This window comes from Ranitomeya imitator, chromosome 1 (genome assembly GCF_032444005.1).
Source record: "Ranitomeya imitator isolate aRanImi1 chromosome 1, aRanImi1.pri, whole genome shotgun sequence".
NCBI lineage: Eukaryota > Metazoa > Chordata > Amphibia > Anura > Dendrobatidae > Ranitomeya > Ranitomeya imitator.
Window position 1 is genome coordinate 595,398,650 of NC_091282.1, and position 27,868 is coordinate 595,426,517.

At 46.3% G+C, this 27,868-nt stretch overlaps 1 long non-coding RNA gene across 1 annotated transcript in view; it reads right to left on the minus strand.

Annotated features, from left to right (window-relative positions):
* Positions 1-23,175, minus strand: part of LOC138657955 (uncharacterized) — an 84,035-nt gene extending 60,860 nt beyond the window's left edge. Inside the window, exons 1-2 of the long non-coding RNA XR_011317274.1 lie at positions 23,038-23,175; positions 21,301-21,391 (exon numbers count right to left, since the gene is read on the minus strand). This is a non-coding gene — a long non-coding RNA (uncharacterized lncRNA). The remainder of the gene's footprint in view (positions 1-21,300; positions 21,392-23,037) is intronic.
* Positions 23,176-27,868: the final 4,693 nt, after the last annotated feature.

The window sequence follows — 27,868 nt, forward strand, 5'->3', positions numbered from 1 at the left end:
GGGGTTATTGGGGTCTCTGTGTTTTTTATTTGAGGCCATTCTTAGGGCCTTCCGTATGGTCTTGCATTCTTTGTCAAACCAGTTGTTGGGATTTTGTTTACTCGGTCTCTTGTTGATGCTTCTTTTCAGGTCAGACATTTCTGCCATGGCATATAGAATGTCGTTAAGGTCTCTTACCGCTAGGTGTACTCCTTCTGGGTTGAGTTCATACACGTTATTATGGAAACATTGGAGCTTCTCCTTGATCTCTGGTCTGTTGATGGCATCTTTGTATTTTGGGGCCGACATCTTGGACCATTTGAAGGATGGTGGCAGGCTAAAGAGGCCGGTCTTTTGCGGGGTTTGTGAGGGTGATTTCTTTGTGGATTTGATGTATAGGAGCAGTTGGTTATGGTCTGACAGATGTGTTTGTGGGGTGACTATAAGGGCGCCAATATTTGTAGGGTCCATATCTGTGATGGCATAATCTATCACACTGCTGCCCACATGGGAGTTTAGGGTATGTCTTCCCAGTGAGTCTCCCTTGGTGCGGCCATTGAGGATACGAAGTCCAAGGCTTCGGCATAGGTTCAACAGCGTTCTGCCACTTTTATTAACTGTGCAATCATAGCTGTTCCTGTCGGTGTGCACTGGGTTGTCACAGTCGGTATCTGTTCCAAGTATATAGATGTTTCCATCAGTGGTCAGGTAGTCTCTTTCTCTTCCCGTTCTTGCGTTGAGGTCTCCGTAGATGAGAACGTTCCCAAGAGTCTGGAAATGGGCAGCTTCAGTCTTTAGGGTCTCAAAGCTGTCTGGGTTGAAGTATGGAGACTCTGGAGGAGCTACGTACACTGCACAGAGGTAGATGTCGGCCACGGATGTGAGGATGGAGCGGCTTATTCTTATCCAGATATGGCTGTCTCCTCTCTTCACTGCTCTGATATGTTCATGGAGCTCTTCTTTGTACCATACTAATATTCCTCCTGAGCTCTGGCCCTGTTTGATGTTTTTGTTTTTCAGGGCGGAGACAGAGAATTCCCTGTATCCGATGGGGACATAGGATTCATTATTGGCCTTAGTCCATGTTTCAAGGAGGATCTGTATATCAATGTCTTTCAGTCTTTGGTTAAAGTCTGGGTCATTTGTCTTGTATCCAAAGGCTGAGGTGTTCAGGCCCTGGATGTTCCAGCTACTAATGATTAGAGTTGACATTGTGTAGCTGTATACCTTGTAATGGGCTGTCCTGCATAGGACATCTTGGGTTGCTGACTGGTGAACTTGTTGTAGGCAATTGGTCCAGTCGCGTGAGTTTCTTGCATATGGAGCTGATCATGGTCTTTATTTCTGCCAGCTCACTGCTCTGTTTCACTCTGTGTGGGGAGGGTGGTGTCTTCCATGGTTTGTGTCTCTCATAGACTGGTTTTCCATACAGGTTGCAGTTTTCAGTTCGTTGAGCATATTCCATTTTAGGTCTGTTAGTTGGTGCTCTTCCTATAGGTTTTCGGTTTGTATGGGTTCTTGGTCCAGGGACTCTGTTGAGTACAATGTCTTTAAGTTCTTTGGCAAGAAGGCTGACTCCTTGGTTGTTAAGATGTTTGTCATCATACAGGTGGTGGAGGTTTATGATGGGATGTTGTGCCAGGGTGATGTCTAGCATCGTATTGATCTTGGCTATTAGTTCTCTGTTGACGTCTTGGGTGATGTATTGGAAGGAATCTTTTCTTGGCAGCAGAGATGACAAGATGATCTTGCTGCTGGGGAACTTCTGTTGTGTGGTCTCTGCCAGCTGACACAATTGTATTGTATGTATGACGATGTGGTTTGGGTTGGTGAAATATGGATTGTCAATTACGGCCTTTGCTTGTTCTATAGTTGAGCAGCGGATTTTGGAGACCTTTTTTCCTGGGAAGAGTCGCCTTGTATTGAGGTATTTTCCGTTGGAGTCTATAATCAGGACTATATCAGGACATGTTGGTTGGCTGCTCCTATGGGAGATTCTGTTTACGTTCTTCTTGTTGCTCTGTCCTGTTGTTGTGGTCTGCTTTTGTTCTAGACTTGGGGTTTGCTTGGTGCTTGGGTCTGGCCCATCCTGTGGTTCTTGGTTATTTTCTCTTTTGCCCTCAATATATAGGCAGTTATTTAAGTTAGTGGTGGTTTGGCTGTTAGCTCTCATTGTGTCCTCACCTGTCTCCTTCCCTGGGTCCCCCTCCTGTGTTAGGGGTGGTGTCTGGCTCTTTAGGTTTTCTATTTCTCCTTTTAATTTAGCATTTTCTTGCCGTAGTTCATATAGTTCATGTTTGATTTCCTGCACCGCTGAGTCCAGTGCACACTTCAGTCTGGTTATCTCTGCATCTGTTGGGTCATTTGTCTGTCTTTGGATCTGTTCCTTAAGCAGTGTGAAGTCCCTCTCCAGCTGGGACAGGCATTCTCTGAGGGTGTCCAATGAGGGGAGTGCATTATTAGGGCTTTGGGCTGCAGGGGGGTCCCTGGTGGTCTTTTTTGTACGTGTGGGCCCATCACTCTTTCTACGTGCTGGCTTTACTATTTTATATTTTTGAGCCTTGAGTTTGATATGAGGGAAGATTTCCTCAAATGCCTTGAGGTTGTCCTCATTGCCCTGTATGACTATTATGCCAGAGTGGTAAAGATTGATGGTGAGTGAGATATCCTCGTTTTGTGGGTCTTTTACTCTGATTTGTCGGCCCCTGTTGATGCCATTTTTTAGAATGTTTTTATAGTATTTGCACAAGGCTGTGTGCCATGCCTCAGGCTGCTCACTATAGAAGAGATAATTTGTCTTTCTATTCTCTTTCTTAGTAAAGTCTGCAAAGAGAGTTTCTGGTTCCTCTTTGATGATGGAATGTTTTATGGCCTTTTTTTCTCCCATGCTCCTGTGATCTCTGGGATATGTTATCTCCTTGACACCTGAGACCCTGCCATCTGCTGGGGCTGAGGCACTGACCTCTATAGGGGGCTTAGCTATAGTGCTGGGATTTTCATTATCCAAAATATTATTTCTTTCCATGTTGCTTATTTTATATTGTGCTTGTTTTCTGGGGAGATTCTATAGGTTTTGATTCTATAGAGTTCAATGCTAAAGGGTTTGAGATGCAGAGAGATGGCCTTACCTCTTGGTGTTTAGCTCTGGGGTCTTCCAGCTTTCATATGCTCTGCTGCTTGAATCCTGTGCAGGGGGTAGATCTTCCTTATCATCGAAATTCCTCTTTCATCCTGGTTTATATTTTTCTTTCTTGGGTGTATTTTAGTCCTGCTCGCTTTTGCCTTCCATGGAGCACGTATTTTCCAAGTTTCGTCTTACAGGTTGCCCATTACAAGGTATATATTGCTTAAATTTCAGGAGCCCATGTCAAATGCAGCTTACTCCTGGGAATGGGGGATCATCTATCTATCCCATATCTATCTATCTATCTATCCCATATCTATCTATCTATCTATCTATCTATCTATCTATCTATCTATCTATCTATCTATCTATCCCATATCTATCTATCTATCGATCCATCTATCCCATATCTATTTATCTATTTATCTATCTAATATCTATCTATCTATCCCATATCAAATTCAAATTCAAATTCAAATGAGCTTTATTGGCAGGACTAAGTACATGTTAGCATTGCCAAAGCATATGGTAAAAATACGGGGGTGGGGGAGGGGGGGCATATAGAGGTCCAGGGAATATCAAATTCCTTTTAGAGGATCTACTTATCTATTATCTATCTATCTATCTATCCCATATCTATCTATCTATCTAATATCTATCTATCTATCTAATATCTATTTATCTATCTATCCCATATCTATCTATCTATCTATCTATCTATCTATCTATCTATCTATCTATCTATCTATCTATCTATCTATCTATCCCATATCTATCTATCTATCTCATATCTATCCCATATCTATCCCATATCTATCTATCTATCTATCTATCTATCTATCGATCCATCTATCCCATATCTATCTATCTATTTATCTATCTATCTAATATCTATCTATCTATCCCATATCTATCTATCTAATATCTATCTATCTAATATCTATCTAGCTATCTATCTATCCTATATCTATCTATCTATCTAATATCTATCTATCTAATATCTATCTAATATCTATCCATCTAATATCTATCTAATATCTATCTAATATCTATCTATCTATCTAATATCTATCTATCTATCTATCTATCTATCTAATATCTATCTATCTAATATCTATCTATCTAATATCTATCTATCTAATATCTATCTAATATCTATCTAATATCTATCTAATATCTATCTATCTAATATCTATCTATCTAATATCTATCTATCTAATATCTATCTATCTATCCTATCTATATATATAATTGCCTAAGGGTTTTTCCGTCTGTCTGTCTGTCTGTCCTGGAAATCCCGCCTCTCTGGTCGAGGCCGCCATGGCGACGGGCACAGCATCGACGTAGAAATCCCGCGTCTCTGATTGGTCGAGGCCGCCAGGCACAGCGACGATGATGTCATAAGGGTTGCCATGGCGATGATGATGTCATAAAGGTTGCCTCGACCAATCAGCGACGGGCACAGTCTGCCGCGAATTCGCCTCGACCAATCAGCGACGGGCACAGTATCGCCGTAGATGTCATAATGGTTGCCATGGCGACGATGATGTCATAAAGGTTGCCTCGATCAATCAGCGACGGGCACAGTCGCCGGCGAATTCTGGAATCATCATTGTCCATATACTAAGGGTTTTTCCGTCTGTCTGTCCTGGAAATCCCGCATCTCTGATTGGTCGAGGCCGCCATGTCTCGACCAATCAGCGACGGGCACAGCGACGATGATGTCATAAAGGACATAGAAATCCCGCGTTTCTGATGCAGCTACGGGCACAGTATCGACGTAGATGTCATAATGGTTGCCATGGCGACGATGATGTCATAAAGGTTGCCTCGACCAATCAGCGACGGGCACAGTCTGCCGCAAATTCTGGAATCATCATTGTCCATATACTACGGGGACATGCATATTCTAGAATACCCGATGCGTTAGAATCGGGCCACAATCTAGTCTATATATATAATTGCCTAAGGGTTTTTCCGTCTGTCTGTCTGTCTGTCTGTCCTGGAAATCCCGGCTCTCTGACTGGTCGAGGCCGCCAGGCCTCGACCAATCAGAGACCGGCACAGCATCGACGTAGAAATCCCGCGTCTCTGATTGGTCGAGGCCGCCAGGCCTCGACCAATCAGCAACGGGCACAGCGATGATGATGTCATAATGGTTGCCATGGCGACGATGATGTCATAAAGGTTGCCTCGATCAATCAGCGACGGACACAGTCTGCCGCGAATTCTGGAATCATCATTGTCCATATATTATAGGGACATGCATATTCTAGAATACCTGATGCGTTAGAATCGGGCCACAATCTAGTAACTATCTATCTATCTATCTATCTATCTATCTATCTATCTATCTATCTATCTATCTATCTATCTATCTATCCCATATCTATCCCATATCTATCTATCCCATATCTATCCCACATCTATCTATCTATCTAATATCTATCTATCTAATATCTATCTATCTAATATCTATCTATCTATCTGTGTGTAATGGAGTGTGGGTTGGACAAATGTAAAAGAGGAGTTGGACAGAAATGACACCACAAATCTTTTTGAAGAGAGAGGAGGGAGAGGAGGGAGGGGTTTGGATGTGTTTTTGGAGTGGGTGTGCTAGGTTCAGGCTTAGTGGCAGTGCAAAGCATCATGGAACTTATAGTATTAGAGCACAATAACTCAGGAGAAAAGAAGTTGTCGATTAACCCCATGAGAGCTGAATCCAGCACTGAAGATGTGCTGCTACAGCATGATAACAGATAATATTGCTAAAATAAACACAGTAGATGTTTTCAGTGGCACATAATAGCAAGATTTATGAAAAAAACAAAACTTTATAGTAGTGGACAACTTCTTTAAAGCTGTGAACTAGGAGTCAGGAATGCTTCCAGGGGCGATCCCCATGAGGTCCCTGTGTCATTTGAACAGTGCTTCCATCATTTTTAGACGTTTTTAGACCTTAAAAGGACCCCCGGGGGGATTGCGGTAAAAATACTCGGGTCTCCCATAGACTTACATTGGGCTCGTTGTTCTGGACGAGTACCCGAGTATTCCAATCTGTTCGGCCCGAGCAACGAGCACCCGAGCATTTTAGTGCTCGCTCATCAATAATTAGGAATAATGCTGACTGCTGGGTTGCCACTCTGTTAGATCCAGATTATAAAACCAAATTTTGCCAGATGCTTCCCGCCCTGGAAAGAGACTAGTGAATGCTAGAGTATCGAAACTCGCTTTTACACAACCTTAAGAGAGCTTTTCCCCAAGACAGCATGAGGAACAACGTTTGCATCGCAGCTCTAGATTTCCAATCTCCAGCACATCAATTCATCAGCACCAAAACATTAGCAGAAGCGGCGGTGTAAGTTGAAGAAGCAATTTCTGTGAGTCCTCTAACACTTTTTAGACCAGCTCGTGCACCAGCACAACAGAGTTTTACACATGGTGAACGAATGGAGAGGATGGTGCAGGAGTATCTAGAACTGAATATCAATATCATCAGGGAGGCTTTGGACCCTTTCAAATTTTGGTCTGCCAAAATGGATAAGTCATACCTCCCAACTGTCCCGGATCCTGCTGGGCAGTCCCGATTTTGACAGTCTGCCCCGCGGTCACGGACAGGACCTTACTTTTCCCGCACTGCACTGTGAGCCTCAGCCTCATTCTTCCACCCGCAGAGCAGCACACCACATATATGGCTGGTCTGTGTGCACAGGACCTGTGATGAGGTCACAGGAGGGGAGGAGTCAGGGGTCACACGATCGGGGCCTCCGTGTATGCATGCAGGACTCTGCTGGTTGTCATGTGCTGGATGAGGGTAAGTTTATGTGTGGGGTCAGGAGGGGTTTACAGTGTGGATGTAGCAGAGCCGTGTGTGTATGAGTTGTACGGAGCGGAGCCATGTGTGCACGAGGTGTATGGAGCGGAGCCGCGTGTGTACGAAGTGTACGGAGCAGAGCCACGTGTGTACAAGGTATACGGAGCGGAGCCACGTGTGTATGAGGTGTATGGAGCGGAGTCATTTGTGTGTGTGTGTGTACGAGGTGTACGGAGTGAAGCCGCTTGTGTACGAGGTGTACGGACCGTAGTGACGTGTGTACAAGGTGTACGGAGTGGAGCCTCATGTGTACAAGGTGTACGGAGCAGAGCCATGTGTGCAAGATGTACGGTGTTGTGATAGGCAATTCAGTAACACAATGTACATAGCGATCAGAACACATACAGTGATCTGACAATAACCCAAAATAATCGAACGAGCTCTGAGACGTGGGAACTCTGTAGACCGCAATTCCTGATCCTCTCCAAACACAACTAGAGGCAGCTGTGGATTGCGCCTAACGCTCCCTATGCAACTCGGCACAGCCTGAGAAACTAACTAGCCTGAAGATAGAAAAATAAGCCTACCTTGCCTCAGAGAAATACCCCAAAGGAAAAGGCAGCCCCCCACATATAATGACTGTGAGTAAGATGAAGAGACAAACGTAGGGATGAAATAGATTCAGCAAAGTGAGGCCCGATATTCTAGACAGAACAAGGATAGGAAAGATAACTTTGCGGTCTACACAAAACCCTAAAGAAAACCACGCAAAGGGGGCAAAAAGACCCTCCGTACCGAACTAACGGCACGGAGGTACACCCCTTGCGTCCCAGAGCTTCCAGCAAAACAAATAGACAAGCTGGACAGAAAAAATAGCAACAAATAGCAAAGAAGCACTTAGCTATGCAGAGCAGCAGGCCACAGGAATGATCCAGAGATACACAAGTCCAACACTGGAACATTGACAGGAAGCATGGATTAAAGCATTAGGTGGAGTTAAGTAGAGAAGCAGCTAACGAGCTCACCAGATCACCTGAGGGAGGAAACTCAGAAGCTGCAGTACCACTTTCCTCCACAAACGGAAGCTCCCAGAGAGAATCAGCCGAAGTACCACTTGTGACCACAGGAGTGAACTCTGCCACAGAATTCACAACAGTACGGAGCCAAGTCGTGTGTGTACGACGTGAACGAAGCGGAGCCGCGTGTGTACGAGGTGTAAGGAGCGGACACTAGCTGTGTCAGATCGGAGCAGATATTGCTCCTCGCTCTGACACTGACTGGCACAGGAGACACGGACAGGTCTTTATCAGTGGCGTACCGGAGCTGCAGAGATGTGAGTAGTCAGCGGCGTGACTGGATTACATCATTCAGCGCCGTGGGAGTGGAAGCTGCCGGCTGCTGCGAGGGAGCGTGTTGAAAGGTGTGTGTGTGTGTAGGTGTGCTTGTGTAGTGGTGGAGAAGGCAATAATGGGGGTGTGAGGGCAATGATGGGGGTGGTGTAACCATGTGTGGCCATTGCACTGTACCCAGCATCATGTGGGGCCATTATACAGTATGGAGAATCATGTGGGGCCATTATACTGTACCCAGCATCATGTTGGGCCATAATACTGTACCCAGCATCATGTGAAGCCATTACACTGTACCCAGCATCATGTGGAGCCATTATACTGTATGTAGCATCATGTGAGGTCATTATACTGTATGCATCATATGGGGCCATTATAGAGTACGCAGCATTATGTGGGGCCATTATACTGTATGCAGCATCATGTCGGGCCAGTATACTGTACGGAGCATCATGTGGGGCCATTATACTGTATGCAGCATCATGTCAGGGCATTTAGCAGTATGGAGCACTATGTGTGGCCATTATACAGTATGGGGCACTGTGTGGTCATTATACAGTATTGAGCATCATGTGTGGGCATTATATAGTATGGAGCATAATGTGTGGCCATTATACAGTATTGAGCATCATGTGTGGCCATTATACTGTATGGAGCACTATCTGTGGCCATTATACAGTATGAAGCATCATGTGTGGCCATTATAGAGTACGGAGCACTGTGTGGCCATCATACAGTATGGAGTACTGTGTGGCCATTATACAGTATGGAGCACTATGTGAGGCCACTATACAGTATAGGGCATCATGTAGGCCATTATACAGTATGGAGCATCATGTGTGGTCATTAAACAGTATGGAGCATAATGTGTGGCCATTATACAGTATGGAGCACTATGTGTAGCCATTATACAGTATGGAACACAGTGTAGCCATTATATAGTATGGAGCACTGTGTGGCCATTATACAGTATGGAGCACTGTGTGGCCATTATACAGTATGGAGCACTGTGTGGCCAAAGTGACTTAAGTATACTTCATGTGGTATCCTGATGAAGGAGCCGTGGTGCTCCGAAATGAGTTGAAATAAAGCCACTTTTCATTGGATTACTCAATTGGACTTCTAATTTTATGAGCGGCGCAGAGAAGAATCCATCTCTATCTCATTTTTTTATCTTACGTAACTGCACTCTTTCATATCTTTAGCGTGGCTTCTGTATCTGCTGTGGCTGCTGCTGATAACACAAATTGGAGGAAATGTGAACTATCATGGTTGGTCTCCATCTTCTGGGTTAGCTGTAGTGGAAGATGTGTCGGTCCAAATTAGACGATTTCTATTTTTGTAATATTCTCCTAATATTCTCCATCGCCCTATGCACGTTTTGTCAGAACTTCATCAGGAGACGCCTCCTGATGAAATCCTGATGAATCGTGTGTTGTGGCAATGGTGAGCATTCAGACTGACACCATTGTTGTAAGTACTTCATTTTTCAAAGCCTTTCTGGCTTGTTCTCATTGTTTGGCATTTCCTGCAATGTATGCTATTCTCCCCATATGGGGACCCTTCTCTGCTGGCCACTATTGTGCCTGTGTCCACGAGCCACTCTGTGCTAGGTCATAGTTGTTGGTCCAATCTCTTCATGGACTCCATTTTTTTGCATTTACCTTTCACTATTTCCAGGTGCATTCCCTACGAGTTTACATGGTTGAATTATCTTGTTATGCACTTTAGTTGGTCAGTCTCCATGCTCCCTCCACTTTGCCTACATAAATATAAACCACTAGATGGCAACCCGATTCTAATGCATCGGGTATTCTAGAATATGTATGTAGTTTATTTATGAAGATTTTAGAATACATTGAATACACAGGATTCGGCCGGCTGCGACCAATTAGCAAAGCGTGGTTCAAATCCCGTGCCAATTCGCTGCCAGACTGCGTCTGTCGCTGATTGTTCACGGCCAGCCACGTAGCATATAGCACAGCCACGTAGTATATAGCACAGCCACGTAGTATATTGCACAGCCACGTAGTATATTGCACAGCCACGTAGTATATAGCACAGCCACGTAGTATATAGCACAGCCCACGGAGTATATAGCACAGCTATGTAGTATATAACAGCCCACGGAGTATATAGCACAGCCACGTAGTATATAGCACAGCCCACGGAGTGTATATCAGCCCACATAGCATATAACACAGCCACGTAGTATATAACAGCCCACGCACGCAGTATATAACACAGCCCACGTAGTGTATAACACAGCCCACGTAGTGTATAGCACAGCCCACGTAGTGTATAGCACAGCCCACGTAGTGTATAGCACAGTCCACGTAGTGTATTGCCCAGCCCACGTAGTATATTGCACAGCCCATGTAGTATATTGCACAGCCCACGTAGTATATTGCACAGCCCACGTAGTATATTGTCCAGCCCACGTAGTATATTGCACAGCCCACGTAGTATATTGCACAGCCCACGTAGTATATTGCCCACTCCACGTAGTATATTGCACAGCCCATGTAGTATATTGCACAGCCAACATAGTATATAGCAATGTGGGCATCATATCCCTGTTAAAAAAAATAATTAAAATAAAAAATAGGTATATACTCACCTTCCATTGGCCCCCGATTCGAAGCGGTTACCGACGCTCCTCTTGCGCGCTCTGGTCTAAAGAGTGCATTGCGGTCTCGCGAGATGATGACGTAGTGGTCTTACGAGACCGCTACATCATCATCTCGCGAGATCGCAATGCATGGAGCGGTCACCGGAGAGTCGCGAGGAGCGGGAAAGGCGTGTTCTGGATCCGAGGGGCCGACGGACGGTGCGTATATACCGTATATACTCGAGTATAAGCCGACCCGAGTATAAGCCGACCCCCCTAATTTTGCCACAAAAAACTGGGAAAACTTATTGACTCGAGTATAAGCCTAGGGTGGAAATGCAGCATTTACCGGTGAATTTCAAAAATAAAAATAGATCATTATTTCCCCATAGTTGTGCCCCATATAGTGCTCTGCACCGTTCATATTTCCCCATAGCTGTGCCCCATATAGTGCTCTGCACCATTCATTTTGTCCCATAGCTGTGCCCAATATAGTGCTCTGCACCGTTCATATTTCCCCATAGCTGTGCCCCATATAGTGCTCTGCACCGTTCATTTTGTCCCATAGCTGTGCCCCATATAGTGCTCTGCACCGTTCATTTTGTCCCATAGCTGTGCCCCGTATAGTGCTCTGCACCGTTCATATTTCCCCATAGCTGTGCCCCATATAGTGCTCTGCACCGTTCATTTTGTCCCATAGCTGTGCCCCATACAGTGCTCTGCACCGTTCATTTTGTCCCATAGATGCTCCACATAAATCTGTGCCGCCGCTGCTGCTGCAATAAAAAAAAAAAAAACACATACTCACCTGTCTTGCTTGCAGCTCCCAGCGTCCGGTCCCGGCGTCTCCCCGCTCTGACTGATCAGGCAGAGGGCGCCGCGCACACTATATGCGTCATCGCGCCCTCTGACCTGAACAGTCAGAGCGCAGACGCCGGGAAGATGGAGGCGCCGGGAAGATGGAGCGGCGCCCGGCGGCTGGAACGCGGACAGGTGAATATTACATACTTACCTAGTCCCAGCGATCCTGACGCTCACTCTGCCTGTCACAGCTGGTCTTCGGTGCCGCAGCTTCTTCCTCTATCAGTGATCACAGGCACTGCTGATTAGAGAAAGAAATAGGCGGCTCCACCCCTATGGGAGGTGGAGCCGCCTATTCATTTTTCTAATGAGCGGTCCCACGTGACCGCTGAAGAGGGGAAGAACTGCAGCACCGAAGACCGTGGGACGGCAGGGGGAGCGCCAGGATCGCTGGAAGCAGGTAAGTATGCCTCAGCGCCCTCTCCCCCTCACCCGCCGACCCTGCCACCCACCTTGACTCGAGTATAAGCCGAGAGGGGCACTTTCAGCCCAAAAATTTGGGCTGAAAATCTCGGCTTATACTCGAGTATATACGGTAACTATTTTTTATTTTTTAAATTATTTTGAACATTAGATCGTTTTACTATTGATGCTGCATAGGCAGCATGAATAGTAAAAAGTTGGTCACACAGGGATAATAGCAGCGTTAATGGAGTGCGTTACACCGCAGCATAACGCGGTCCATTAGCGCTGCCATTAACCCTGTGTGAGCGCTGACTGGAGGGGAGTATGGAGCGGGCACTGACTGTGGGGAGTAAGGAGCGGCCATGTTGCCACCGGACTGTGCCGTGGCTGCTCTGCCACGACCAATCAGCGACTTCGATTTCCATGACAGACAGAGGCAGCGACCAATGAATACCTGACAGACAGACAGAAAGACGGAAGTGACCCTTAGACAATTATATAGTAGATACAAGGTACCATTAGTACAGAGGCACCTTGATAAAGAGGCGAAACGCACGTCGGTGGCAGCGTGGACACGTGTCTGATTAATAAGCAGACAAACTACAAGAGCAACAAATGTACCATATAGGAAATACGGCAGCTGTTAGTCAGATGACCTGTCTATTATGTGTATGTGTGAGCTAATATATACTGCCAGGGGGGAGGGCTTCCTGTTGGCTGGGGATTTATCAGGCTGCCAATTTAGCTTACAAATACTGAGGTAAAAATACTGAGCAAATAACCTGTGAATGCGGTCTAATACAGGAGGAGATGACATACAGATATATACTATATACAGGAGAGATGACACACATGTATATACTATATACAGGAGGAGATAACACACAGGTATATACTATATACAAGAGGAGATGACACACATGTATATACTATATACAGGGGAGATGACACAGGTATATACTATATACAGGAGGAGATGACACACAGGTGTATACTATATACAGGAGGAGATGACACACTGGTATATACTATATACAGGTGAGATGACATACAGGTACATACTATATACAGGGAAGATGACACACAGGTATATGCTATATACAGGGGAGATGACACACAGGTATATACTATATACAGGGGAGATGACACACAGGTATATACTATATACAGGAGGAGATGACACAGGTATATACTATATATGAAATACGGCAGCTGTCAGTCACATGACCTGTCTATTATGTGTATGTGTGAGCTAATATATACTGCCTGCCAGGGGGGAGGGCTTCCTGTTGGCTGGGGATTTATCAGGCTGCCAATTTAGCTTACAAATACTGAGGTAAAAATACTGACCAAATAACGTGTGAACACGGTCTAATACAGGAGGAGATGACATACAGATATATACTATAGACAGGAGGAGATGACACACAGGTATATACTATATACAGGAGGAGAAGACACAGGTATATACTATATACAGGAGGAGATGACATACAGGTACATACTATATACAGGGAAGATGACACACAGGTATATACTATATACAGGAGGAGAAGACACACAGGTATATACTATATACAGGAGGAGAAGACACACAGGTATATACTATATACAGGTGAGATGACATACAGGTACATACTATATACAGGGAAGATGACACACAGGTATATACTATATACAGGGGAGATGACCCACAGGTATATACTATATACAGGGGAGATGACACACAGGTATATACTATATACAGGAGGAGATGACACACAGGTATATACTATATACAGGAGGAGATGACACACAGGTATATACTATATATGAAATACGGCAGCTGTCAGTCACATGACCTGTCTATTATGTGTATGTGTGAGCTAATATATACTGCCAGGGGGGAGGGCTTCCTGTTGGCTGGGGATTTATCAGGCTGCCAATTTAGCTTACAAATACTGAGGTAAAAATACTGACCAAATAATGTGTGAACACGGTCTAATACAGGAGGAGATGACATACAGATATATACTATATACAGTGGAGATGACACACAGGTATATATTATATACAGGAGGAGATAACACACAGGTATATACTATATACAGGAGGAGATGACATACAGGTATATACTATATACAGGAGGAGATGACACACTGGTATATACTATGTACAGGGGAGATGACATACAGGTACATACTATATACAGGGGAGATGACACACAGGTATATACTATATACAGGGGAGATGACACACAGGTATATACTATATACAGGGGAGATAACACACAGTTATATACTATATACAGGAGGAGATGACACACACAGGTATATACTATATACAGGAGGAGATGACACAGGTATATACTATAAACAGGGGAGATGACACACACATATATACTATATACAGGGGAGGTGACATACAGGTATATACTATATACAGGGGGAGATGACACACATATCTATAATATAACGCTGGGAGCGTCACTCTGTCCAAAGCCTTTATAGACTGCGCAGGCGCAAGCGCCGGCACAGGCGCAAGCGCCGGCGCAGTCTGGCCCCCACAGAGTGACGCTCCCAGGAGATCGTGGTATGCATAAGCACTGAACGCATACCGCGATCTCCACCGGAGAGTCAGGAACCACCAGGAGGGTAAGTATATTCACCTTTCCCCTTTCCAGCGCTGCGTGCGGCTCCGTCTCCTGGCTCCTCTGCTGTGACAGTTCAGAGGGCGCGATGACGCGCTTAACGCGCGCCGGCGCCGCCCTCTGACTTACCAGTCACAGGCAGAGGAGCCGGAGTGTGTCTTCAAGAAAATGGCGCCGGAAAGCGCGGACTGCGCAGGCGCCGATTCCTGCTGCCGGAATCGGCGCCTGCGCAGTCCGCGCTTTCCGGCGCCATTTTCTTGAAGACACACCTGCAGTGGAGCCGGACGATAGGTGAGTATGGTATTTTTTTTTTTTTTATGGCAGCAGCATACACACTGGAGCGTCTTATGGGGGGCATATAATACAATGGTGGCGCAGGATGGGAGCAGCACATGACAGAACGGGGGCAGGATGGCAGCAGCACATGACAGAACGGGCGCAGGATGGCAGCAATACATGACAGAGCGGGCGCAGGATGGCAGCAGCACATGACAGAACGGGCGCAGGATGGCAGCAGCACATGACAGAACGGGCGCAGGATGGCAGCAGCACATGACAGAACGGGCGCAGAATGGCAGCAGCACATGACAGAACGGGCACAGAATGGCAGCAGCACATGACAGAACGGGCGCAGGATGGGAGCAGCACATGACAGAACAGGGGAGCAGGATGGGAGCAGCACATGACAGAACGGGCGCAGGATGGCAGCAGCACATGACAGAACGGGCGCAGGATGGCAGCAGCACATGACAGAATGGGGGCAGGATGGGAGCAGCACATGACAGAACGGGGGCAGGATGGGAGCAGCACATGACAGAACGGGCGCAGGATGGGAGCAGCACATGACAGAACAGGGGAGCAGGATGGGAGCAACACATGACAGAACAGGGGCGCAGGATGGGAGCAGCACATGACAGAACAGGGGCGCAGGATGGCAGCAGCACAAGACAGGATGGGGACGCAGGATGGGAGCAGCACATGACAGAACGGGCGCAGGATGGCAGCAGCACATGACAGAACGGGCGCAGGATGGCAGCAGCACATGACAGAACGGGCGCAGGATGGGAGCAGCACATGACAGAACGGGCGCAGGATGGCAGCAGCACATTACAGAACGGGGGCGCAAGATGGGAGCAGCACATTACAGAACGGGGGCGCAAGATGGGAGCAGCACATTACAGAACGGGGGTGCAAGATGGGAGCAGCACATGACAGAACGGGGGCGCAGGATGGGTGCAGCACATGACAGGATGGGAGCAGCAAATGACAGAATGGAGGCGCAGGATGGGAGCAGCACATGACAGAACGGGCGCAGGATGGCAGCAGCACATGACAGAACGGGGGTGCAGGATGGGAGCAGCACATTACAGAACGGGGGCGCAAGATGGGAGCAGCACATGATAGAACGGGGGTGCAGGATGGGTGCAGCACATGACAGGATGGGAGCAGCAAATGACAGAATGGAGGCGCAGGATGGGAACAGCACATGACAGAACGGGCGCAGGATGGCAGCAGCACATGACAGAACGGGCGCAGGATGGCAGCAGCACATGACAGAACGGGCGCAGGATGGGAGCAGCACATGACAGAACAGGGGAGCAGGATGGAGCAGCACATGACAGAATGGGGGTGCAGGATGGAGCAGCACATGACAGAATGGGGACGCAGGATGGAGCAGCACATGACAGGATGGGGACGCAGGATGGAGCAGCACATACCAGGATGGAGACCATATACCAATATAAATGCTCGCCACCCGGGCGTAGAACGGGTTCAATAGCTAGTATACTATATACAGGGGAGATGACACAGGTATATACTATATACAGGAGGAGATGACATACAGGTACATACTATATACAGTAGGAGATGACATACAGGTATATACTATATACAGGAGGAGATGACACACAGGTATATACCATATACAGGAGGAGATGACACACACGTATAAACTATATACAGGGGAGATGACACACGTATATACTATATACAGGAGGAGATGACACACAGGTATATACTATATACAGGAGGAGATGACATACAGGTACATACTATATACAGGAGGAGATGACACACAGGTATATACTATATACTGGAGCAGATGACACACAGGTATATACTATATACAGGAGGAGATGACACACGTATATACTATATACAGGAGGAGATGACATACAGGTATATACACTATATAAAAGAGGAGATGACACATAGGTATATAGAGGAGGAGATGACATACAGCAGGTATATACTATATACAAGGGAGATGACATACAGGTATATAATATATACAGGAGATGACATACAGGTATATACTATATATAGGAGGAGATGACATACAGTTATATAGTATATGCAGAAGAGATGACATACAGGTATATACTATATATAGAAGGCGATGACACATAGGTATATACAATATACAGGAGGAGATGACATACAGCAGGTATATACTATTTACAGGGGAGATGACATACAGGTATATACTATATACAGGAGATGACAAACAGGTGTATACTATATATAAGGGAGATGACAAACATGTATATGCTGAGGGGAAAATGAGAGGTGTGAGGTGAAAATGAGGGGTGTGAGGTGAAAATGAAAAGGTGTGAGTGCAAAATGAGAGGAGTGAGGGAAAATAGTGGAGTGATCGGAAAATGACAGATGTGAGGTCGAAATGACAAGTGTTAGGGGGGAATGAGAGGAGTGAGGGGGAAAATAAGAGGAGTGAGGGGGAAAATGAGAGGTGTAAGGGAGAAAATGAGAGATGCAAGGGGGAAAATGAAAGGTGTGATGGGAAAATAAGAGAAGTGAGGTGCTATAACTAACCACAGATATTTACTATGCCCAGGCAACGCCGGGCTCTTCAGCTAGTAGCGAAATAAAGACAATTAATGTGTCCTATTGGGCCCTACAAATCAACTATAATAGCCCCTACCTGACAGTGGAGGTTGGCACCCTAAGTTTCAGCGGTAGGCGCCCCCACTCCGCGGCGGCTTGCCCTCCTGTCCCTACAAAGCCCTATGATCAGCTAAAAAATGTGTCCCAATACTCCCATAGCCCAAGTGAAAAAAAACACAAAAAATGTACAAAAAAATTAGAAAAAATGAAATAATAAAGCAGGTAGATCCCACAGATAATTAATGCTCTATTCAGCTCCAAAAAATGGGAGAGAATAATATCCCCCCCTTTTTTCACAAAATAATCATGTCAATTTATAGGCAAATATGGTGTGAGATTGTATACTTGTCTGATTTGTTCTGTAATGTTATTAGGGGGAAGCAAGAACAATGAATCCGCATTCCATATCACACATTTTTCATTCTGAATCACCAATGGTTATCATAATAACTGTTTGTACAGAGTATTGCAAGCAATCAATGCCTGTTTAGATGAACATACGGAGCGGAGTTTGCTATCCACCATGGGCCACCGATCGACCCCCACAAAAATCAGAAACCACTTTCATACATAATAGTTATAGTAACCTCCTACAGACACCACCTCCAAGATACCATATATTCCCCTTAAGCTGGGTTTCTTTTAATACTTCATCATAATCTGCATATTTGAGGCTGATAATGCTCATTAATTTATGCCATATCAAACAAATGCTCAGATAGCCATATGCTCATCTGTGCTGTGATGTAAGGAGTCACGGTCACACTGGGTCATCGGTGAGCCACATATAAATGACATCCCAAATAGTATCCAACACCCTATTCCATTGCGATGGCCAACATTCCCTGATGAACCCCTGCTATTCCCACAGGGGGGAAACACGTTGGATACTATCTCCTCTATATACCTATGTGTCATCTCTTTTATATAGTATATACCTGTATGTCATCTCTTCCTGTATATAGTATATACGTGCTTCATCTCCTCCTGTATATAGTATATACCTGTGTGTCATCTGCTCCTGTATATAGTATATACCTGTGTGTCATCTCCTCCTGTATATAGTATATACCTGTGTGTCATCTGCTCCTGTATATAGTATATATCTGTGTGTCATCTCCTCCTGTATATAGTATATACATGTTTCATCTCCCCTGTATATAGTATATACATGTGTGTCATCTCCTCCTGTATATAGTATATACCTGTGTGTCATCTCCTCCTGTATATAGTATATACCTGTGTGTCATCTCCTCCTGTATATAGTATATACCTGTGTGTCATCTCCCTTGAATATAGTATATGTGTGTGTCATATCCCCCTGTATATAGTATATACCTGTATGTCATCTCCTCTTTATATAGTATATATGTGTGTGTCATCTCCCCGTATATAGTATATACCTGTGTGTCATCTCCTCCTGTATATAGTATATACCTGTGTGTCATCTCCTCCTGTATATAGTATACTAGATTGTGGCCCGATTCTAACGCATCGGGTATTCTAGAATAAGCATGTCCCCTTAGTATATGGACAATGATGATTCCAGAATTCGCGGCAGACTGTGCCCGTCGCTGATTGGTCGAGGCAACCTTTATGACATCATCGTTGCCATGGCAACCATTATGACATCTACGTCGATACTGTGCCCGTCGCTGAATCAGAAACGTGAGATGTCTACGTCCTTAATGACATCATCGTCGCTGTGCCCGTTGCTGATTGGTCGAGGCCTGGCGGCCTCGACCAATCAGAGATGCGGGATTTCCAGGACAGACAGACAGACAGAAAGACAGACAGACGGTAAAAACCTTGGACAATTATATATATATAGATACCTGTGTGTCATCTCCCCTGTATATAGTATATACCTGTGTGTCATCTCCCCTGTATATAGTATATACCTGTGTGTCATCTTCCCTGTATATAGTATGTACCTGTATGTCATCTCACCTGTATATAGTATATACCAGTGTGTCATCTCCTCCTGTATATAGTATATACCTGTATGTCATCTCCTCCTGTATATAGTATATACCTGTGTGTCATCTCCTTTTGTATATAGTATATACCTGTGTGTTATCTCCTCCTGTATATAGTATATACCTGTGTGTCATCTCTCCTGTATATAGTATATATCTGTATGTCATCTCCTCCTGTATTAGACCGCGTTCACACGTTATTTGGTCAGTATTTTTACCTCAGTATTTGTAAGCTAAATTGGCAGCCTGATAAATCCCCAGCCAACAGGAAGCCCTCCCCCTGGCAGTATATATTAGCTCACACATACACATAATAGACAGGTCATGTGACTGACAGCTGCCGTATTTCCTATATGGTACATTTGTTGCTCTTGTAGTTTGTCTGCTTATTAATCAGATTTTTATTTTTGAAGGATAATACCAGACTTGTGTGTGTTTTAGTGCGAGTTTCATGTGTCAAGTTGTGTGTGTTGAGTTGCATGTGGCGACATGCATGTAGCGACTTTTGTGTGTCAATTTGCATGTGATAGGTTAGTGTAGCAAGTTGTGTGCAGTTAGTTTTGTACATGGCGAGTATTGCGCATGGCGAGTTTTATGTGTGGTACGTTTTGAGTATGTGCAAGTTTTGTGTGAGGCAACTCTTGCATGTGTTGCAACTTTTGTGCATGTGGCAATTTTTCCACGTGTGCAAGTTTTGCGTGTGGCGAGTTTTCCATGAGGTGAGTTTTCCACGTGTGGCGAGTTTTGCGTGAGCCTAGTTTTGCATGTGGCGAGTTTTGCGCGTGGCGAGTTTTGAGCGGCGACTTTTGTCTTTCGACTTTTATGTGGCGAGGTTGGTGTATGTGTGGTGAAATGTGTGCTGAGGGTGGTATATGTGTTCAAGCACGTGGTAGTGTGTGGCCCATTTTGTGTGTGTGTTCCCCCCACCTTAGCAACTGTACGGTATATACTCTTTGGCACCATCGCTCTCACTCTTTAAGTCCCCCTTGTTCACATCTGGCAGCTGTCAATTTGCCTCCAACAATTTTCCTTTCACTTTTTCCCCATAGGCAGTAAGGGACTATACCACCGCAGCGCAAGGGAAGGCTACTGATTTCCACCTGGACAAGGGAACTCTGGACTTGCCTCCAAACCGACCGGACTCTGCCTGCCCTGTGATCTGGTGCTCTGGACTGTGGATGCTGAAGTCTTCAGTAAAGGTAAAGAGACTGCAACCTTGTGTCCTCGCTCTTCTCTGCGCCTCTCACCATACAGCACCACCATCTACATACTGGGAAGCCCTGGGGACATACTTCACCTGTGGGAAGGTAGACCATCTAGCTGCCATAACATCACCCCAGCGGATCCCTCAAAGCAGTGTCGGTCACCCTGACCGAATACCAGAGGCGTAGCTAGGGTTTTAGCTTGGGGGGGGGGGCAAAAAATCTGAGTGGGCCCCTAACCAGGTACCCCTGACTACAGCTATGTGGTGCACCCTAATTGTGAGCATAGAGGAACATCAGCAGATGACCGCACTCTGACTGAAAAAACATCTATAGATAAAAATGAACAATGATATTACTATATAGAGACAATATAGTGGTCGATACCAGTCTTGCAGACTATATAAAAGATCACTGGACAGTTTTAGATGGTGACTTACAGCTGATGGTCTTTCTTATGGAGTTGTTCACTTTTCCCATCTTTTCCATCTGGCCCAGAGCAACGTAAGAACTTCTCCAGCCAGGACTTGTCTGCAGAGATTACAACAAAGACACATCATACGTCTCACATTTCCAGCACCGTCCATATCTATTCCCAACCTGCACAAGCTAATCATTCTGCTGATACCGCAATACTGAGCCGCTGCTGCCGTATGTGTCCCTATTACTGCACCTGATACCCCAATACTGATCAGCTGCTGCTGTATGTGTCCCTATTACTGTCCCTTATACCCCAATACTGAGCCGCTGCTGCCCTATGTGTTCCTATTACTGCCCCTGATATCCCAATACTGAGCAGCTGCTGCTGTATGTGTCCCTATTACTGCCCCTGATACCCCAATACGGAGCCACTGCTGCCGTATGTGTCCCTATTACTGCCCCTGATACCCCAGTACTGAGCCACTGCTGCTGTATGTGTCCCTATTACTGCACCTGCTGTGTAGTACAATAATGGTGCCGCCCCACATAATAATGCCACCACTGAGCCCCTTACATAGTAATAATGACTCCTTTGTGCTCTCTAGATAATAAAATTCACCCCTAGAAAACACTAATGCCCTGTGCTATTGCCCTCCACATTTTGTCCCTAAAAAGTAATAATACCACTGTAATGTAGCGATGTCCTTGCTGTGCAGTGAATAGGCAGTGACCCATATAATTTTTTTTACATCTTTTACTAGCACTTGCGGATTACTGCAACATTTTTTCAAACTGAGTGTTTTTGGTTTTACTATTCTCTTTTGTGTCTTCAGGTTTCTTGGTGGTGTGTGAACATGATCATACAGACTTGTTCACTGTGCAAGTAGCCCATGTGTTCCTGTTTCCATAATTGTTCTCTTGTGTCTACAAGACTGGGGAGTTCCACCACTCCTCTTGGGCTATCTGCACAAAAGCTGTTCTACCCTGTATGCACACATGGATTTTTCCTCTCTGAACCCTGTTCACACAGGTTATATACAGATGATCAGGTTTTTAAATACATCAGATAGGGATTGCATACATTAGTTAGGACTGCTCTGATAAGGGTATACCGTGAAGATTGGTAGAGCAGCTTAGTATACATTTTTTGCAAAAAACGTATCAACCAAATACCCTGTTTTTTACATCTTTTACTAGCACTTGCGGATTACTGCAACATTTTTTCAAACTGAGTGTTTTTGGTTTTACTATTCTCTTTTGTGTCTTCAGGTTTCTTGGTGGTGTGTGAACATGATCATACAGACTTGTTCACTGTGCAAGTAGCCCATGTGTTCCTGTTTCCATAATTGTTCTCTTGTGTCTACAAGACTGGGGAGTTCCACCACTCCTCTTGGGCTATCTGCACAAAAGCTGTTCTACCCTGTATGCACACATGGATTTTTCCTCTCTGAACCCTGTTCACACAGGTTATATACAGATGATCAGGTTTTTAAATACATCAGATAGGGATTGCATACATTAGTTAGGACTGCTCTGATAAGGGTATACCGTGAAGATTGGTAGAGCAGCTTAGTATACATTTTTTGCAAAAAACGTATCAACCAAATACCCTGTTTTTTACATCTTTTACTAGCACTTGCGGATTACTGCAACATTTTTTCAAACTGAGTGTTTTTGGTTTTACTATTCTCTTTTGTGTCTTCAAGTGACCCATATAAAGTTCAAACAAAGTCTTGTTTATTTCACAGCATACTCACAAACCGGAAAAGAAAGCAAACAAGTCCTTCGGTATGCAGCCGGAAAGATTAACAACAGTCCACAATCCGCTGCCGTGAGCGTATTACTCCCCCGTGTATGCTGGGGTGTCAGGCTTTTCAGGCTCTGCCTAGCCCGTGTTGCTCCACACGGAAAGAGCTCCTTATAAGCCTCCTGCTAGGTTTGACTCCCAGACCAACACTGACACACCCAAACTCTCTTGCAGGGTTTTTTTTCTTTCCTCCAGATTCTATGGCCATGGGCCACTATAAGATCTGGGCTGGAGGAAACGGACCGGCCCCACTACCTTCCTGCAGTCCGTTTCAAAAATAAAAGCCCATATCGGGTTTTCCTGAATAATTTCTGGGTCAAATAACTTGATCCAGTTCACACTCACTTTTATTCTTCCCTGTGTCTCACAGGCAAACCTGCTGTGAGCACATGCTACTCCAGCGGATCTAATATGCTTCTAAGCACATCCTGGGGGATACATAGCGACCCTCGCATATGACATCGGTCACTGCCTTACATACCCCCCCCCCCCCCCTCTGTTCAGACTTGTGGAGTTGAACATTTGTCAGCATACATGGTGCCCGTGACAGGGCATCCGCATTTCCCTGTGATTTCCCAGCCCGATGTTCCACAGAGAAGCTGAAGTTTTGTAGGGACAAGAACCATCTGGTGACACGGGCATTCCTCTTTTTTGCATTTCTCATCCAGACGAGGGGTGAATGGTCCGTTACCAACCGAAACTGACGCCCGAGCAAATAGTAGCATAGGGACTCCAAGGCCCATTTGATCGCCAAGCACTCCTTCTCCACTACGCTATAATTTCTCTCTGCCGGGGTCAGTTTCCTGCTTAAATAGGTGACTGGATGCTCATCCCCGTTCACCTCTTGTGACCGCTCCTAAGCCTACCTCTGAGGCATCAGTTTGCACAATAAAGGTTTTCTTGAAGTCGGGGCTGATGAGGACCGGCTGTCCACACAACGCCGACTTCAGAGACTGGAATGCTTCCTCTGCTTGAGGATTCCACTTGACCATCACCGTTTTCTTCCCTTTTAACAGGTCCGTTAGGGAAGCCGATTTACCTGCAAAATTGGGTATAAATCGACGGTAATACCCAATGATGCCAAGGAATGCCCTCACTTGTTTGGTACTTAAAGGCTTAGGCCAGTTTTGAATGGCCTCAATTTTGTTCACTTGAGGTTTGATAACCCCCCCGGCTGATCACGTATCCTAAGTACCGGGCTTCCGTAAGACCTATCGCGCATTTCTTTGGGTTTGCTGTTAACCCTGCAGCTCTAAGAGACTCCAGCACTGCTTGTACCTGGGACAGATGGGTATCCCAGTCGGTACTAAAAATGACTATGTCATCCAAATAGGCCGACGCGTAATCTCTATGTGCCGCTAACACAATGTCCATCAGCCTCTGGAATGTGGCCAGAGCCCCATGTAAGCCAAAAGGTAAGACAACGTATTGAAAGAGACCCTCTGGGGTTATAAAAGCAGTCTTTTCTTTCGCTGACTCTGTTAAGGGAACCTGCCAGTAACCTTTTGTAAGATCCAGCGTGGTGAAGTACTGGGCCTTCCCCAGTCTCTCAATTAGCTCGTCCACCCGTGGCATGGGATAGAGGTCAAATTTTGACACTTCATTTAACTTCCTAAAGTCATTACAGAAGCGTAATGACCCATCTGGTTTTGGTATTAGAACAATGGGGCTAGCCCACTCACTTCGGGACTCCTCAATGACTCCCAACTGAAGCATTTGCTTTACCTCGGCCGCGATGGCTTGCCTTCGGGCTTCTGGCACTCGGTACGGTTTCATCCGCACCTTTACCTGGGGCTCAGTGACAATGTCATGCTGAATCACCGAGGTTCGCCCAGGCAGCTCTGAGAATACATCCATATTCTGCTGTACCAAAGCTCGAGCCTCCCGCCGCTGCTGTTTTGTGAGGGCATCATTGACTTTTACCTCACAGCCGGCTGTGTCCTTGGCCAGTGCCAGAGGGACCTCCGATTGTATGATCGTAGTTGCCTCTGTGACCAAACATTCTCGGTCCTTCCAGGCCTTTAGCAGGTTTACATGGTACAGCTGCTCGGGTTTTCTTTTCCCGGGTTGGTACACTTTGTAATTCACATCCCCCACCTTCCCCCGTATCTCATAAGGCCCTTGCCACTTGGCCATGAGTTTACTCTCTGGGGTGGGTACTAGTACCAACACCCGGTCTCCTTCTTTAAAGGTCCTGACCGTGGCCCTTTTATTATATGTACGGCTCTGAGCAGCCTGGGCATCTAACAGATGCTCCTTTACTATGGGTCGCACCACCGCAATCCGATCCTGCATACTTGCCACATACTCGATGACACTCTTATGTGGAGTGGGCTCCTGTACCCACGTCTCTTTGGCTACATCCAGAAGACCCCTCGGGTGCCTGCCATACAATAACTCAAATGGGGAGAACCCCGTGGACGCCTGCGGTACCTCGCGTATGGCGAACATTAAATATGGCAATAACATATCCCAATCCCTCCCATCCTTTGGCGACCACCTTTTTGAGCATGGCCTTGAGGGTTTTATTAAACCTCTCAACCAACCCGTCGGTTTGTGGATGGTACAAACACTGACGTACGTAATTGTTTAATTTGGAGCAACTTACATAGCTCCTTAGTCACTTTAGACATAAAAGGAGTTCCCTGATCCGTAAGAATCTCCTTGGGTAGACCAAGGCGACAAAACATGGCAAACAGTTTACGGGCTATTAATTTAGCCGAAGTGTGCCGGAGCGGTATCGCCTCTGGGTAACGGGTGGCGTAGTCTACGACTACTAATATGTGCTGGTGACTCCGGGCGGATATTTCTATTGGTCCTACCAGATCCATCGCTATCCGCTCAAAAGGTACTTCTATGATGGGCAGAGGCACTAATGGACTCCGGTAGTTTGTGGTGGGTGAAGTTAGTTGACACTCAGGACATGTGTCACAGTACTTTGTAACCTCAGCGTAGATACCAGGCCAAAAAAACCTCTGTAATATGCGCTCTAACGTCTTTTTGGCCCCCAAGTGCCCCCCCAAAATGTGAGTGTGAGCCATGTCGAGCACTGCCCGACGATAGGGTTGGGGCACTACCAGTTGTTCCACCACCTCATCCCGGATTTTATCAACCCTGTACAGTAACTCCTGGTTGATCATCATCCAGGGAAACTCCTTTTCTGCACCAGGTTGTTGTGCCACCCCATTCACCTCGATTACTCTTTCCCTTGCCCGGGTCAGAGTGGGATCCTGGAGCTGGGCAGTCCCAAACTTACCAGGTGACACCTCCAGCTCAGGAATTGGTGGATTCTCTTCCACTTCTCCTGCCAACACCTCTAGGGGAAACCTATCGGGATTACACACTGTCCTTATCGTGGCGACCCCTATGGCAAGTGTCCCTGACTCGGGATCTTCGGGTTCTGCACCCGGAATGCTTTTTACCCTGAGAGGGTTAACTCTGGTCTCCCAGAGGGATCAGAACAAGGGCAAGTCTCTACCCATCACGGTTCCATACGGAAGAGTCTTTACCACTCCCACCACATGTTTTATCTCTCCACATGGAGTGGAGAACGTGACCTCCGCAGTCGGGTACTCTCGGAGGTCCCCATGTATGCACACTACCCCCACCTTTCGTCCATTATGACTGTCCCCAGCAACCAGGGACCCGTATACCAGGGTCACCAAGCTCCCCGAGTCCAAGAGAGCATCCGTCTGGTACCCATTAACGAGTACTCTGCACAGCTGAGGTTCGGTACCAGCAGGGTCTGTAGTGGCAATGCAGACTGGCTGGGCATACATAGACACCCGACGGGTATACCCGCAGTCCATGGGCTCTGTTGTTAGGGGGCAATTAGCAACCACATGTCCAGGTTCTTGGCACCGCCAACACGTAATGACTGCGGCACGAGGTAACCTTGGGCCCAGTTTAGGGGACACCGGTCTGAGGTCACTCTCTTTCCGAGACAACACCTCAGCACGGACTCGGTCCGGTTTTGTCCCAGAGGAGGGTCGTGGACTTTTCTCAGACTCCGGAGCCTTACGTGACAGCCGAAGCGGAGCAGTGTCCCGTATAAAGTCCTGGGTGGCCTTATATCGCTCTATCAGACCTACAACCTGGTCTAGGGTCCCCGGGTCCCCTTGACCCACCCAACGCTGTATGGCTGCTGGCAGAGCCCTCACCAGTCAGTCGACCACCACCCTCTCCACTATCTGACTTGTGGATAAAGTCTCAGGTTGGAGCCACCGTTTCACAAGCTGCAGTAAGTCAAAAATCTGAGACCGGGCAGGCTGGGCTTCCAAAAAAGTCCAAGAAAACACCCGCTGAGCTCTCACATAAGTATTAACCCCCAGTCGGGCAACGATCTCACCTTTTAGCTTGGAATAGTCCTGGGCATCCTCCCGACTGAGGTCAAAGTAGGCCTTTAGCGCATCACCCCTCAAGAACGGAGCCACAACTTCAGCCCACTGTACTGCTGGCAGATTCTCCCGTTCTGCCGTGCGCTCATAGACGGTGAGGAAAGTTTCCACGTCATCTTCCGGACTCAATTTCCTCACAGCGGAGCGGACCTTGTCTCGGGCATCGCGACGTTCCGGGGTCGGTGCTGGAGGTGCCTCTCGCAGGGCTGTAATTTGCTGCAGCAACAGATTATTAGTTTGTTACTGTTGTTGCTGTGTGAGGACCAGCTGCCTCAGGATCTCCTCCATTTTGTCTGTAGGCCTGAGTTGCAATGTAGCAGGCTTAATAACAGACGTACAAATGGCGTTGGGGTATGCCTTAATTCACACTGCTCCGCATTCTCC